General features: G+C 44.8%; 1 long non-coding RNA gene across 3 annotated transcripts in view; it reads left to right on the top strand.

Moving 5' to 3' along the window:
* The window catches only part of LOC141096307 (uncharacterized), a 140,534-nt gene that overhangs the window by 117,703 nt on the left and 9,987 nt on the right, over positions 1 to 12,844 (top strand). The window contains exons 4-5 of one of the 3 annotated variants that reach the window (XR_012233640.1): positions 475 to 565; positions 677 to 859. The exons of 1 other annotated variant lie outside the window; for it this stretch is intronic. This is a non-coding gene — a long non-coding RNA (uncharacterized lncRNA). The remainder of the gene's footprint in view (positions 1 to 474; positions 566 to 676; positions 860 to 12,844) is intronic. One more of the 3 variants, XR_012233642.1, reaches the window with a different exon arrangement.

Raw genomic sequence — 12,844 nt, 5'->3', positions numbered from 1 at the left:
TATAGTGGCAGGGCCATCAAACAGTGCTGGAGCCATTAAATAGTTTGGGGATATTAAGGGGTCAGTGTATATACAGTGAGTGGGCATTATACTGTGTATAGAGGAGCTGAACAGGGGGGAAACTTTGGACATTATTAAATGTAAAGTGGGCACTTATTGTTATAGGGGAACTCGGGTTACTGTGACTGTCAAAGGGGCACACACAGGGCAATATTACATTCTATGGGACAAAATGTGGGCACTGTTTTCTAGGGCACTTGCACCAGGCATTGCTATGTTCTAGAGAGTTGCTTTAGAATTTAGAGGTCACACAGAACCACACAATAGGTGCAGTAATAGGGACACATACGGCAGCAGCGGCTCAATATCAGGGTATCAGCAGGATGAGGAGTTTGTGCAGGTTAGGAATAGTCCCTTTGCTGACAGTGCTGAAAATATGAGAAATGAAATGTGTCTTTGTTGTATTCTCTGCAGCCGAGTCCTGGCAGGAGGAGTCGTCATGTCGGTCTGGGCCAGATGGAAAAGACGTGAAAAGTGAACGATTCCATCAGAAACAACGTCAGCGGTAAGTCATTATCTGTAACAGTGCTGTAATCTCTTATATGTTCTGTAGGACTGGTATTATTTACCACTGACCATATGGCGTTAATATCAATATTGGTCTTTTTATATATAGATTATTTTTGGCAATAGCGCGGTCATCTGCTGAGGTTCTCTGGTTAGGGGCCCACTCAGAAGTTTCACCCCCCTGAACCAAAACCCTATCTACACCTCTGACAGGAGGGAATGGTCCACAGTGTCAAAGGCAGAAGACAGGTCCAGGAGAAGGAGGACAGAGTAGCGTCGCTTGCTCTTGGCGGTTAGTAGGTCATTGGTGACAAAATTCTGTTCTATATGCTGTGTGCATGTGCTCGCAGTCTCAGGAGCAGTTATAGACCCCACGGCCGGCAAAAAGCAGCCACCAGCCAACATCCTGAGCACTGTGATCCCCGGGAATCCAGCCGGAAGCTGAAGAAAAGGACAGCATTGCGACCTGTTTTGATCTAAATGACCAGGCCGAATTTTACAATTCTAACCAGTGTCAATTTCTGAGGTAATAACTCAGGAACACTTCAACGAATCACACTGATTTTGCAAATTTATTTTGTGACTTATTGTACTTCATGTTAGTGGTAAAGTTTTTTAGATATGACTTGTGTTTCTGCCTGAAAATAATGGAAATTTGGTAAAAAGTTGACAAATTGTGCAATTTACAAACTTTTAATATTTATGCCCTTAAATTAGAACATTATGTCACACAAAATAGTTAACAAGTAACATTTAGCACATGTCTACTTTACATTAGTACAACTTTTTAAAAATAACTTTTTTTTGTTAGGATGTTTTAAGGGTTAAAATTTGACCAGTGATTTCTCATTTTTCAAACAAAATTTACAAAACCATTTTTTTTTAGGAACCACATCACATTTGAAGTGACTTTGAGGGACCTATATGACAGAAAATACCTAAAGTTGAAGAAGTCCAAATGGCGCTTTGGGCAGATTAGTGTGTGCACATGAAGCGATGGCCGGGGGACCACCACAATGCAGGGAGACTACGGTACACAAGATGAGGTGCAAATAACAAAGGGTTAATTTATTTACAGGCAAGGAATGCAGTGTTAGGAAAGTGTTAACAGGGGTATGCAATGACATAAAACAATTTACAAAAGTGATATTCTCTAGCTGGGCCGTACAAATGGCACAGAGCACCAACTGTTACAGACCAGTGTATTTTGCACAAGGCAAAACAATACAATAAAGTACAGTGTGCTGCTACTCTAACTATAGCCTAACCGGCTACTCCAGCCGCACGGCTACCGTGCTCTGTCTATTGCAGCCTATCCTAAGCCCTAAACATGTGCGCACACGGGGTTAACACTCACAGTAGTTAGTATCTCAGTCCATTCGGGGGGCCCCTGAAGCTTTGCAAGATGATGCGCACTTCTTCCTGGAAGCTCTGTTTTCCTTGTGTGCAAGTTCAATGATGCTCCTAGGAATGATGGATTCCTCCTCTGGTTTCCTCTCTTGTCCTTTCTTCGTGGCTTCTCATGGCAAGACAGGAAAGCCACCCTTTAATCCCCAGAATAGTTTACAAAGTCACAGACTGAACGTTCTTTTCCTCACAGCTCACGCAGGCTCCTGCAGAAATCTTGGGTCTGTTCTACACACAGAAAATCAGCCCCTCCCCTCTGTAGTCTGGCAGATGACACCAAACAGCCTTTACTTTACAGCAGGGAAGCGCAGAATGTCCCACTGCTCTAACCAAGGGGGTGCTGTCTCTTAAAGGGGCAGCTTGTCTCTACTGTCCATAGTACTGCCACCCCCTTACACACATATAGTATAAGGTGAGACAAGTGTTCAGATGCGGTCCCTAGTAAATAGTGGTATAAGTTATTGCTCAGTAGATTGATATGACAGGTGTCATTCACACATAATATAATATAAGTAAATATATGAGGAAAGATAATCTGAAGGAAAGGAAGGTTTTTACCTGTTGTTAAGTGACTGCATAGAAGATGCATGAAGCTCGCTGCCTTCAGTCCTTGGGAGCGGTGAGAGGACGTGCCATGATGCACTAATCCTACTGCTGTGTCACTCTGTGGGAGACATGCGAAGTCCGTGTTCTCTGATACTATAAACAATGGAAGAAGGTGCCATGGTGCACAGATCCAGTTGTTGGATACCAAGGGATCGCAAGGTATCAAGCTTGGTCCAGGAGATGAGTACTTGCTGACTGGAGTAAATAAGACAATCAAAGTGCAGCAGTGTGTTAGGAACGGCTGAACGCACTGAATAAAAATAATAATAAAGTGCGTTCGCCGCTCGGGGTCCACCATGCAGTAGGTGATATAACCGCTGCTAAGTGGTGGCAGGAGCAATATGGCGGTAATGCGCACAGGGTTAAACATCACCCAGGTGCGCAGAGCAATCTCTATTAAGTCACAGAGATGCCAAATAAACACAAATACACAGACAGAGCCTATTGAGGTCACAGTACTCAGTATAAATACACACACGGTATCGGGTCACAGGAGTAGCCCAGGACGGCGGCACTACGTCCGTCTAGACCTACCGTGTGTGCGGCGTCGCAGCTGCGGACGCTAAGGAGAGCTGCTACTGCAGCGTGGCGTGGGCACTGCCGCTAAACGACAAAGCTATGACGCAAGCTCAATGTCGGACGCTAGCAGCTGTGGATGTTGCAGCAGAGGAGTGCTGGTTCTAACTCAGTCCCTAACCACATACGTAATATCAGAGGGAAGGGGTTTTATAATGAGTCATTCACCAGAATCATACATCCGTCCTCATGCACACAGCAGCAAGTAAGTCTATACTAGCACATGGCGGAACAGCCATGCGCGCCTTTTATAGCAGCCGGGACCTTCTGCAAGCCTCCAGATCTCTGAGATGGACCAATGAGATCTGGAGCAGGACCTGAGCACATGACTCCCGATCTCCAATGGGAGATCATCCCATGAGCATGCTCAGTAGGAGGGCAGAAGGACTTAGCCTCAGGAGAGATTTGCTGCAAGGCAATCAATCTCCTCTGCAGTAGATAAACAGCAGGAGACTGCGGAGTAAACGCAGAAATCCGATGCCTAACACAGTGCAGCCCCAGCCGGTGGCGTGCGCTGAGGGATTACTGCCGGATGACCTGAGCAGTAGTACACTGCTAACAGATCATAGAACGTGACGTCACTAAAGACCTGACTCAAAGTCGGGCTGGTAAGGAAGCGATATCCAATGCATTTCAAAAGCTGCGGCTTTCTTCATCAAAGATTTTGCAGTCCAGATCGAATGAACTTTAAATAGCAGGATTGATCTGCATAATTGATCATGTAACTGACAGTTGTGCCACGCTTCTCCCACAGATAAAAGCACTTTTAATGAAAAGGTGATTATGCAAAGTAGATAGTAGGCTGATTATTTAATGTGGCAATAAATGGATGCGCAAGTGAAGGATATAAGTCAGGTCAAATAAACTCCTAATTCCTGTTAGGAGGAATAACCGATTTATATATTTATGAAGTGAGGTATTATTTGATAATGAGTTTATTAGATATGTACTTAAGTAAGGAATTAAGTAAAGAATTTTTCAAGGAGTTTTTTAAGGAACTTTTTTTAAAATGAATTTTTTCAAAAGATTTTCTTTATTTAGAGGAGTTATTTGGTAGAGTAACATAATAATTTATCCCAATTCTGTTTTTATTCTTATTGTATATAGCTAATTCCTTTTCGAGAGTAACATGAATTACATATCAGCTTAATAAGTGCCATGTAGTAAAAAATAGTATGGCATCCCAGTGATTTTTTAATTAAAATCCAAACCGTTTTACGTCATTTTTTAGGCTATTTGGTCTTAAGGTACTGAGATCAAAGATCCATTGGATTTCTTCAGCATCTGACTGGAGCACCTTTGGGCCACTATGTAGCTACATAGAAATAAATACTAGACTACCAACTGTGCGATATAACATGCTAATATCAGGGTGTAACATAAGGTAGGACACATCTTGGCACCCACATTTTGGTTCAAACTCAATGATAAATGTCCCCTGGTTTTTATTAACCACTAAGTTAATATGTTATAGCACCAGTGTAGTGGAGGGGATTTTATGACATCTCATCTATACTCTGAGAAAATCCACGGCGAGAATTGACCGTTGCAGATTTAACATGAACAATGTGTCAATTTATGCTGCGGATATTCACCACCGATATCATCCTTTGCAATACAAAGAATCAGGTCAGTGGTAAAGATTCAACATTAGGCCTCTTTCTCACGTCAGTGGCTCCGGTACGTGTAGTGACAGTTTCCTCACGTAACGGAGACACTGACACATGTAGACCCATTCAAATGAGTGGGTCTATGCACATGTCAGCGTGTTTTCACAGACCGTGTGTCTGTGTGCAAAATACGCTGACATGCCCGTTTTTATGCAACAGCACGGATCACAAGGACCCATACAAGTCAATGGGTCTGTGTAAACACGTACTGCACACGGATGCTGTCCGTGTGCGGTCCATGTGCGTATTTCAAAATATAGGGTTAACCCCTTTCCTACATTAGACGCACTATTCAGTCCATGTGACCTGGGACCGAAGTCTCAAGGATGGAATAGTACGTCTAGTGTGATCAGCTGCGCTCACGGGAGAGCACAGCTGATCGAGGCCGGGTGTCAGCTGATTATCACAGCTGACACTCGGCACCATGTGTCAGGGGCGGTCACGGACCACCCCCGACACGTTAACCCCTGGCACACCGCGATCAAACATGATCGCGGTGTACCAGGGTTAAGGGAAGCATCGGCAGGGAGGGGGCTCCCTCCGTGCTTCCCTGAGTCCCCCACAGCAGCGCAATGTGCAGCGCTGCTGCGGGGGCCTCCCTCCCTGCAGGTCCCCGGATCCAATATGGCGACGGGGAGCTTCAGAGGCCTGCAGGGAGCTGGCTTCCTCACTGCCCGCAGAGCGCAGGCATGAGGAAGCCTGCAGCAGTGCCTGTGACTGATCAGCGATCTGTCACAGCGATCTGTGATGTGACAGATCAGCGATATTATCAGACATATTATAATAAAGTAAAAAAAAAAAAAAAAGTGTAAAAATAATTTTAAAAAAAATCGCTGAATTAAAAAAAAAAATTCCCTAATAAATTCATTTTTTGAAAATAAAAACAAAACAAAACAATAAAAGTACACATATTTGGTATCGCCACGTCCGTAACGACCCGCCCTATAAAACTGTCCCATTAGTTAACTCCTTTAGCAAACCCCTTAAAAAATAAAAATAAAAAACGAAGCAAAAAATAATGATTTATTATCATACCGCCGAACAAAAAGTGCAATAACGCGCGATCAAAAAGACGCATATAACTATCCACGGTACCCTGAAAACATCATCTTGTCCCGCAAAAAACGAGCCACCACACAGTTTCATCAGAAAAAAAATAAAAAAGTTATAGCTCGCAGAATAAAGCGATGCAAAAATAATTATTTTTTATATAAAATTGTTTTCACTGCATAAAAGCACCGAAACATAAACGAGGTATCGCTGTAACTGTACTGACCCGAAGAATAAAACCGCTTTATCAATTTTACCGCACGCGGAACGGTGTAAACGCATCTCCCAAAAGAAATTCATGAAACGCTGGTTTTTGTTAATTCTGCGTCCCAAAAATCGGAATAAAAAGTGATCAAAAAATGTCACGTGCCCGAAAATGGTACCAATAAAAATGTTAACTCATCCCGCAAAAATAAGACCTCACATGACTCGGTGGGTCAAAATATGGAAAAATTATAGCTCTCAATATGTGGTGATGCAAAAACTATTTTTACAATAAAAAGCGTCTTTTAGCGTATAACAGCTGCCAAACATAAAAACCCGCCATGTATAGTAAATCAAACCCCCCTTTATCACCCCCTTAGTTAGGGAAAAATAATAAAATTAATTTTTTTTATTTATTTCCATTTTCCCATTAGGGTTAGGGTTGAAGTTAGATTTGGGGGGTTTCCACTGTTTTGGCACATCAGGGGCTTTCCAAACGCTACATGGCGTCCGATCTCATTTCCAGCCAAAAAAGTTAAATGGTGCTGCTTCCCTTCTGAGCTCTGCCATGTGCCCAAATAGTGGTTTACCCCCATATATGGGGTATCAGCGTACTCCGGACAAATTGCACAATAACTTTTGGGGTCCTGTTATTCTTGGAAAAATAAAAATTGGGGGTGAAAAGATCATTTTTGTGGAAAAAATATGATTTATCTAATTGTACGGCTGTACGTTATAAACTTCTGTGAAGCCCTTGGGGGTTCAAAGTGCTCACCACCTATCTAGATAAGTTCCTTGGGGGGTCTAGTTTCCAAAATGGGGTCACTTGTGGAGGGTTTCCACTGCTTAGGCACATCAGGACCTCTCCAAACGTGACATGGCATCCGATCTGAATTCCAGCCAATTTTGCAGTGAAAAAGTCAACCGTCGCTCCTTCCCTTCCGAGCTCTGCCATGCACCCAAACAGTGGTTCCCCCACATATCAGGTATCGGCGTACTCAGGACAAATTGCACAATAACTTTTCCAGTCCAATTTCTCCTGTTACCCTTGGTAAAATAAAAAATTGAACCTGAAGTAATTTTTTTTTGTGAAAAAAAGTTAAATGTTCATTTTTTTTTTAAACATTCAAAAAATTCCTGTGAAGCACCTGAAGGGTTAATAAACTTCTTGAATGTGGTTTTGAGCACCTAAAGGGGTGCAGTTTTTAGAATGGTGTCACTTTTGGGTATTTTCTATCATATAGACACCTCAAACTGACTTCACATGTGACGTGGTCCTTAAAAATAAAATGGTGTTGTAAAAATGAGAAATCGCTGGTCAACTTTTAACCCTTATAACTTCCTAGTTGAAAAAATTTTGGTTCACAAATTGTGCTGATGTAAAGAAAACATGTGGGAAATGTTATTTATTAAGTTTTTGAGTGCCATATCTCTGTGATTTAAGAGCATAAAAATTCAAAGTTGGAAAATTGCGAAATTTTCAAAATTTTCGCCAAATTTCCATTTTTTTCTCAATTAAACGCAAGTTAAATGAATGAAATTTTACCACTAACATGAAGTACCATATGTCACGAGTAAACAGTGTCAGAATCACTGGGATCCATGGAAGCATTCCAGAGTTATTACCTCATAAAGGGACAGTGGTCAGAATTGTAAAAATTGGCCCGGGAATTAACATGTAAACCACCCTTGGGAGTAAAGGGGTTAAAGTTGAAACCAATTGTATCAATACTAGCCAGGTGTCTAGACATTGCATGCAAAAAACTTTGCTCACAGTCTGGACAGCATTTTTTGGAGTAAGGTGAAGTTGGACTCTTCTCACAGTGGTTGAATGTTTGAAGTGTGGTAATTTTTCACAAAATTATGCGCCCCCATGTGGACACAGAACAGCTAATACGTCTGGTGGAGCAACATCCCGAACATTGGGACACTCGATCCAACGGATACCATGTCAGGCTGGCCATAGAACGTGCTTGGTTCACTGTAGCTGAACAGCACTACCCCAGACCTGGCTGGTCCACTTATTCACCAGCCAAGCAGGCAAAGTTTGGTAAGTTACCCCATATATGTTCCTTTTTAACAATCAACTTCAAAAATTTTTCAATATGTAAAGAATTGACATAGTGATTTATATTTGCCTGATTACATGTCTAACCAAAACACACATTAGCTGATGTGTTTTTTGCATTTGTATGTTTAATCACATTATCATACATATTACATTTATTCATAGGCTTATAGTATGATCCTTCTATTTAACCCCTTTCTGACATCCGACGTACTATCCCGTCCACGGTACCCGGGCCCGTATGACCGTGGACGGGATAATACGTCGGGCCCTTTAATGCGATACCGCAACTTAAGTCTCGGTGATCGCATTAAAATTCCAACGCCATCTCACCTTACAGAAGATGGCGTCGGCCTCCCCGCCTGCGATCCCGCCCCCCCGGCATCCAGAGCGCTGTGATTGGCTGTTCAATTCTGCTATATCGCCGCTGTGCCCTGCCAGTACCGACCCGGATCGGTGCTATATTAGCACCGATCCTAGGCTGGAGCCTGATGCAGGCCCAGCAGGGCCTGCAGGAGCTGGCTGGCGTGATCGATTAGATCGGCGATCGCGCCAACCACAGGGCACAGCTGCGGTTACCATGTGACCGCTCTGTGCCCTGCTGGTGACCTGGGCATGACCTGCCTAGGAATCGGAGCTGTGAGTGCCGATCCTAGGCAGTTGCCATGGTCACCAGGCATATCAGGGATTGGTGGATCGATGTAATCATTCGATCCCACCAATAACAGGTCACAGCAGCAATGTGACCGCTCTGTGACCTGCCCCTGACCTGCCTCTGACCTGTCTGCAGGGGTCCTCACTCTAGCTGAGGATTCCTGCAGAGAGGTCGGACGCAGCAAGAGCTCCTGTGCTGAGTATTGTGGTGCCACAACTTGTAGCATTACAATCCCTGCAGAAAAGAAAGAAAAAAACGCCAACCGTAAGTGTTCCTGATCCCCTGCCCAATCTATCTTCACCCCCCATCTATCTTCTTCCCCCCATCCCTCCACCCTAATCCCCCCATCCCCCTTCCCCCTATTTTTACCCCTCTCCACCCCACTTTTGCACCACCTCCGTGCGCAGCCGCCGAGCGTTGATCGGTGACACTGTTCACGATCAACACTCGTGCTCGCTTTTTTTTCCTTAGCCCCCTTTGCGCCACCTCCGTACACACATCCCGCAGCCGCAAAACTTGGATAAGTGACACACGTTACTTATCCAAGCTTGTGCCTGCCGTTTTTCATTTTTTTTCACCCCCCCTTTGTGCCACCTAACTACAACCCTAACTGATCCCTGCCCAATCTCTCTTCATCCACCCCATCCCCCCTTTTTTGTACCCCCCTCCACCCACCTTTGCGCAGCTGCCGAGCATTGATTGGTGATGCAGTTCATCGAGCAACACTCGTGCTCCCTTTTTTTTCTCAGCCCCCTTAGCGCCAACTCCGCACACACATCTCCCAGCTGGCAAACTTTGATAAGTGACACAGTTCACTTATCAGAGTTTGTGCCTGCCGTTTTCCTTTTTTTTTTTTTTTTTTTTTTTTAGCCCCCTTGCGCCACCCCATGCGCACATCCAGCAGCCTAATTTTGATAAGTGACACTTATCAGCTAGTGCCTGCTGTTTTAGACTTTTTTCCACAGCGTTTACACCAATCACTCCCCCCCCTCACATACACATACAGTTTTCAATAAAGTGTACACCCAAGCACCATATTTACACAAAAATGTCATCAAATTCATCCAACAGCGCTATTCAATGGAGGAAGCATATGCTATACTTGCCTCCGACACTGATAGCGATGATGGCGATCCCACTTTTCTTTATTTTTCGGATTCTTCATCCTCTTCCTCCTCCTCATCTTCCTCCTCAGGTCCTGCAGAACTGCCACGCAGACGCTCCAGAATAGAAGATGAGGCAGCGCCCACCATGCCCACAGTTGACCCAGTGCTCCCCGTATGGACCTCGCCCCCCGAAAATTACGAGTCACTGATTCCTGATTTTGTGGCAGAATCAGGAATCAAGTTTGACACCACCAGCCTCACAGAAATTGACTTTTTCAAAGTCTTTTTCTCTGAGGATTTTGTTAACCTCATGGTGGAGCAAATTAATTTGTACGCTCGTCAATTTTTGGAGCAAAACCCGCATTCATCATTTTCAAACTGGTCTCCTGTAGACGCAGTTGAAATGACACAGTTTTGGGGCCTGATCCTCCATATGGGGATACTGAAGAAGCCGGAAATTCGGCAATATTGGAGTGTTGATATTTTATACAACACTCCAGTGTTCCGAATGGTCATGGCCCGGACGCGTTTTGAGGCCATCCACAAGTTTCTGCATTATACTGATAATGCACAGTGTCCCGCACGAGATGACCCCAACTTTGACCATCTTTTCAAAGTTCAGCCGGTCATCGAACACTTCAACAAAAAGTTTGGTGAAGTGTACGCGCCCCAAAGGGATATCTGCGTGGAAGAGTCCTTGGTTCACTTCAAGGGAAGGCTGCGATTAAGTAAGAGGGCCAGGTACGGAATCAAACTGTCATGATCTGACAGTTTTAAACTTGACAAAGTGAATTTTTTTTACTTTGTCAAGTGCAAAGTGTGACGTGATTGCCCCCGGTGGCCATTAGAATTATCACACGTGGTGTCTTTCATTCTAAGTTGCCCGGTGGTGGGGAGTGGTATCGCACCTTAGTGTTAGGTTTAATTGGTAATTATAAATCAGGTGTTAGGCTCTATAAATGAGTCTCAGGGTATGCAATCATTGTTGGTGATAGTTGTTCATTTGCAACCAACCTTGGTGGTGGAAGGAGCTGGAGAGATTGCTCAGCTCAATCTGAGTCCTGGTGTGGAAGGAGTCACAGAAGGGAGTTCTTTGCAGCGCTGACTGAACTTGGTGGCAGCTATTCAGGAGGAAGGCTGCAGTCGGTTGCTGGACTCTGTGCTGGAGCATTTGCACAGAGAGAGCTAAGTTTTCTATTTCCCCTGTTTGTGACTTTCCTTATGTGTGATCTAGTGCAGTGGTGGGATTAGTTTCGGCACCGGCCAATGCCCTAGCGAGGGACTAGGTTCAGGGCGAGTCAAGGCATAAGGTTCGCGTGCGGCGACAGGTTCGGAGCCTGTATAGGGATTGTAAGGAGTGCAGGGATGCTGCCTCAGGGGAGCTCAGGAGGTCTCCATGTCCCTATTCCCTATTACAGGGCCCAACACTGTAATTGTTCCTGTGTTTCCCCTTATTGTTTAAATTCGCCAGCTGGAGGCGGGGTATCCAGTTTTACGTGTACTTTAAATTCGCCAGCTGGAGGCGGTGTATCCGGCTGCACGTCCCGGTATTATTTAAATTCGCCCTGCTGGAGGCGCTGTATCCAGGGTCACGTGTGTCCTAAATTCGCCCTGCTGGAGGCGCTGTGTCCAGTCACACGTTGACCGTTACACAAACTCTATAAGCTGTGTGAGAGTACCTCAGGGTACATCCACAGGTTTAGAGTTTACGAAGGGAAGGACACCAGGATTGAACCCCCTGAGTGTCCTCCTTTCCTGTGAGTGAGTGGGAAAATTGTGTGGGATTTGGTGCACCCACTGCTGAATAAAGGTTATCACCTCTAAACTGATAACTTTTATACCAGCATCCCACTCTACAAATCCCTCTCTGAGCGACGTACCGCAGCCTGCAGTACTGTCCGCAAAAATCAGAGAGGCCTCCCGAAGACGCTACTTGGGCAGATGCTCCGAAAAGGTGAGAGCAGAGCCCAATGTAGCGACCACCTGCTGGTGGTCAAGTACAAGGACAAGAGAGATGTCCATCTCTTGACCACCATACACGGTGATGGCAGTACCCTCTGCACTGTACGGGGTACCTCTACACAGGTCTGCAAACAGACATGTGTAGTGGGGTACAACAAAAACATGGGGGGCGTTGATCTCTCCGATCAACTCCTCCAACTGTACAATGCATTGAGGAAGGCCAAGGTGTGGTATAAAAAGCTGGCCATGCACATCATCCAAATGGAAATGATCAACGCATTCCTGCTGTCACAATGTGCATGCCCCAGCGATACGTCGTACCTTCAGTTCCAGGAGGTAGTGGTTAAGGCTCTGATGTTTGGCGCTCAGGAAGGAGCGGGCCCCAGTACTTCTGGAACTGAAGATGCTCGTATTGTACCAGGTCAGCATTTTCCGGGGGTGGTCCCGCCAACCCCAAGAAAAGGTAAGCCGCTAAAAAGGTGTCGAGTGTGTTACAAAAAAGGAATACGCAGCGACACCACTTATCAATGCGACACCTGCCCCAAAAAACCTGGCCTGTGTATGAAAGATTGCTTCAAATTGTACCACACCTCCATGCACTACTAATTTACATTAGATTAGTTGGGGGCACATCTAGATTTGTTCTTTGGGGGTCTAGTATCCAAAATGATGTCACATGTGGATTTTTTTTCCTGTTTAGGCACATCAGGGGCTCTGCAAACGGAACATGACACCAGCAGACCATCAAAGTCTGCATTCCAAAACAACACTACTTCCCTTTCGAGCCCCGACGTGTGCCTAAACAGTTTTTTCCCACATGTGGGGTACCAGAGTACTCAGGACAAATTGGACAACGACTTTTGGGGTCCAATTTCTCCTGTTACTCTTGGGAAAATTAAAAATTGGGGACTAAATGATCATTTATGTGGGAACAAAACAGGATTTTATATTTTCACGCCCGGGCATTATAATC

Source organism: Dendrobates tinctorius, unplaced genomic scaffold (genome assembly GCF_039654945.1).
Source record: "Dendrobates tinctorius isolate UK_male_01 unplaced genomic scaffold, ASM3965494v1 ptg000073l, whole genome shotgun sequence".
Classification (NCBI taxonomy): Eukaryota; Metazoa; Chordata; class Amphibia; order Anura; family Dendrobatidae; genus Dendrobates; species Dendrobates tinctorius.
Note: the sequence above shows the minus strand (reverse complement) of the source record. Positions and strands in the feature narration are given on the sequence as shown.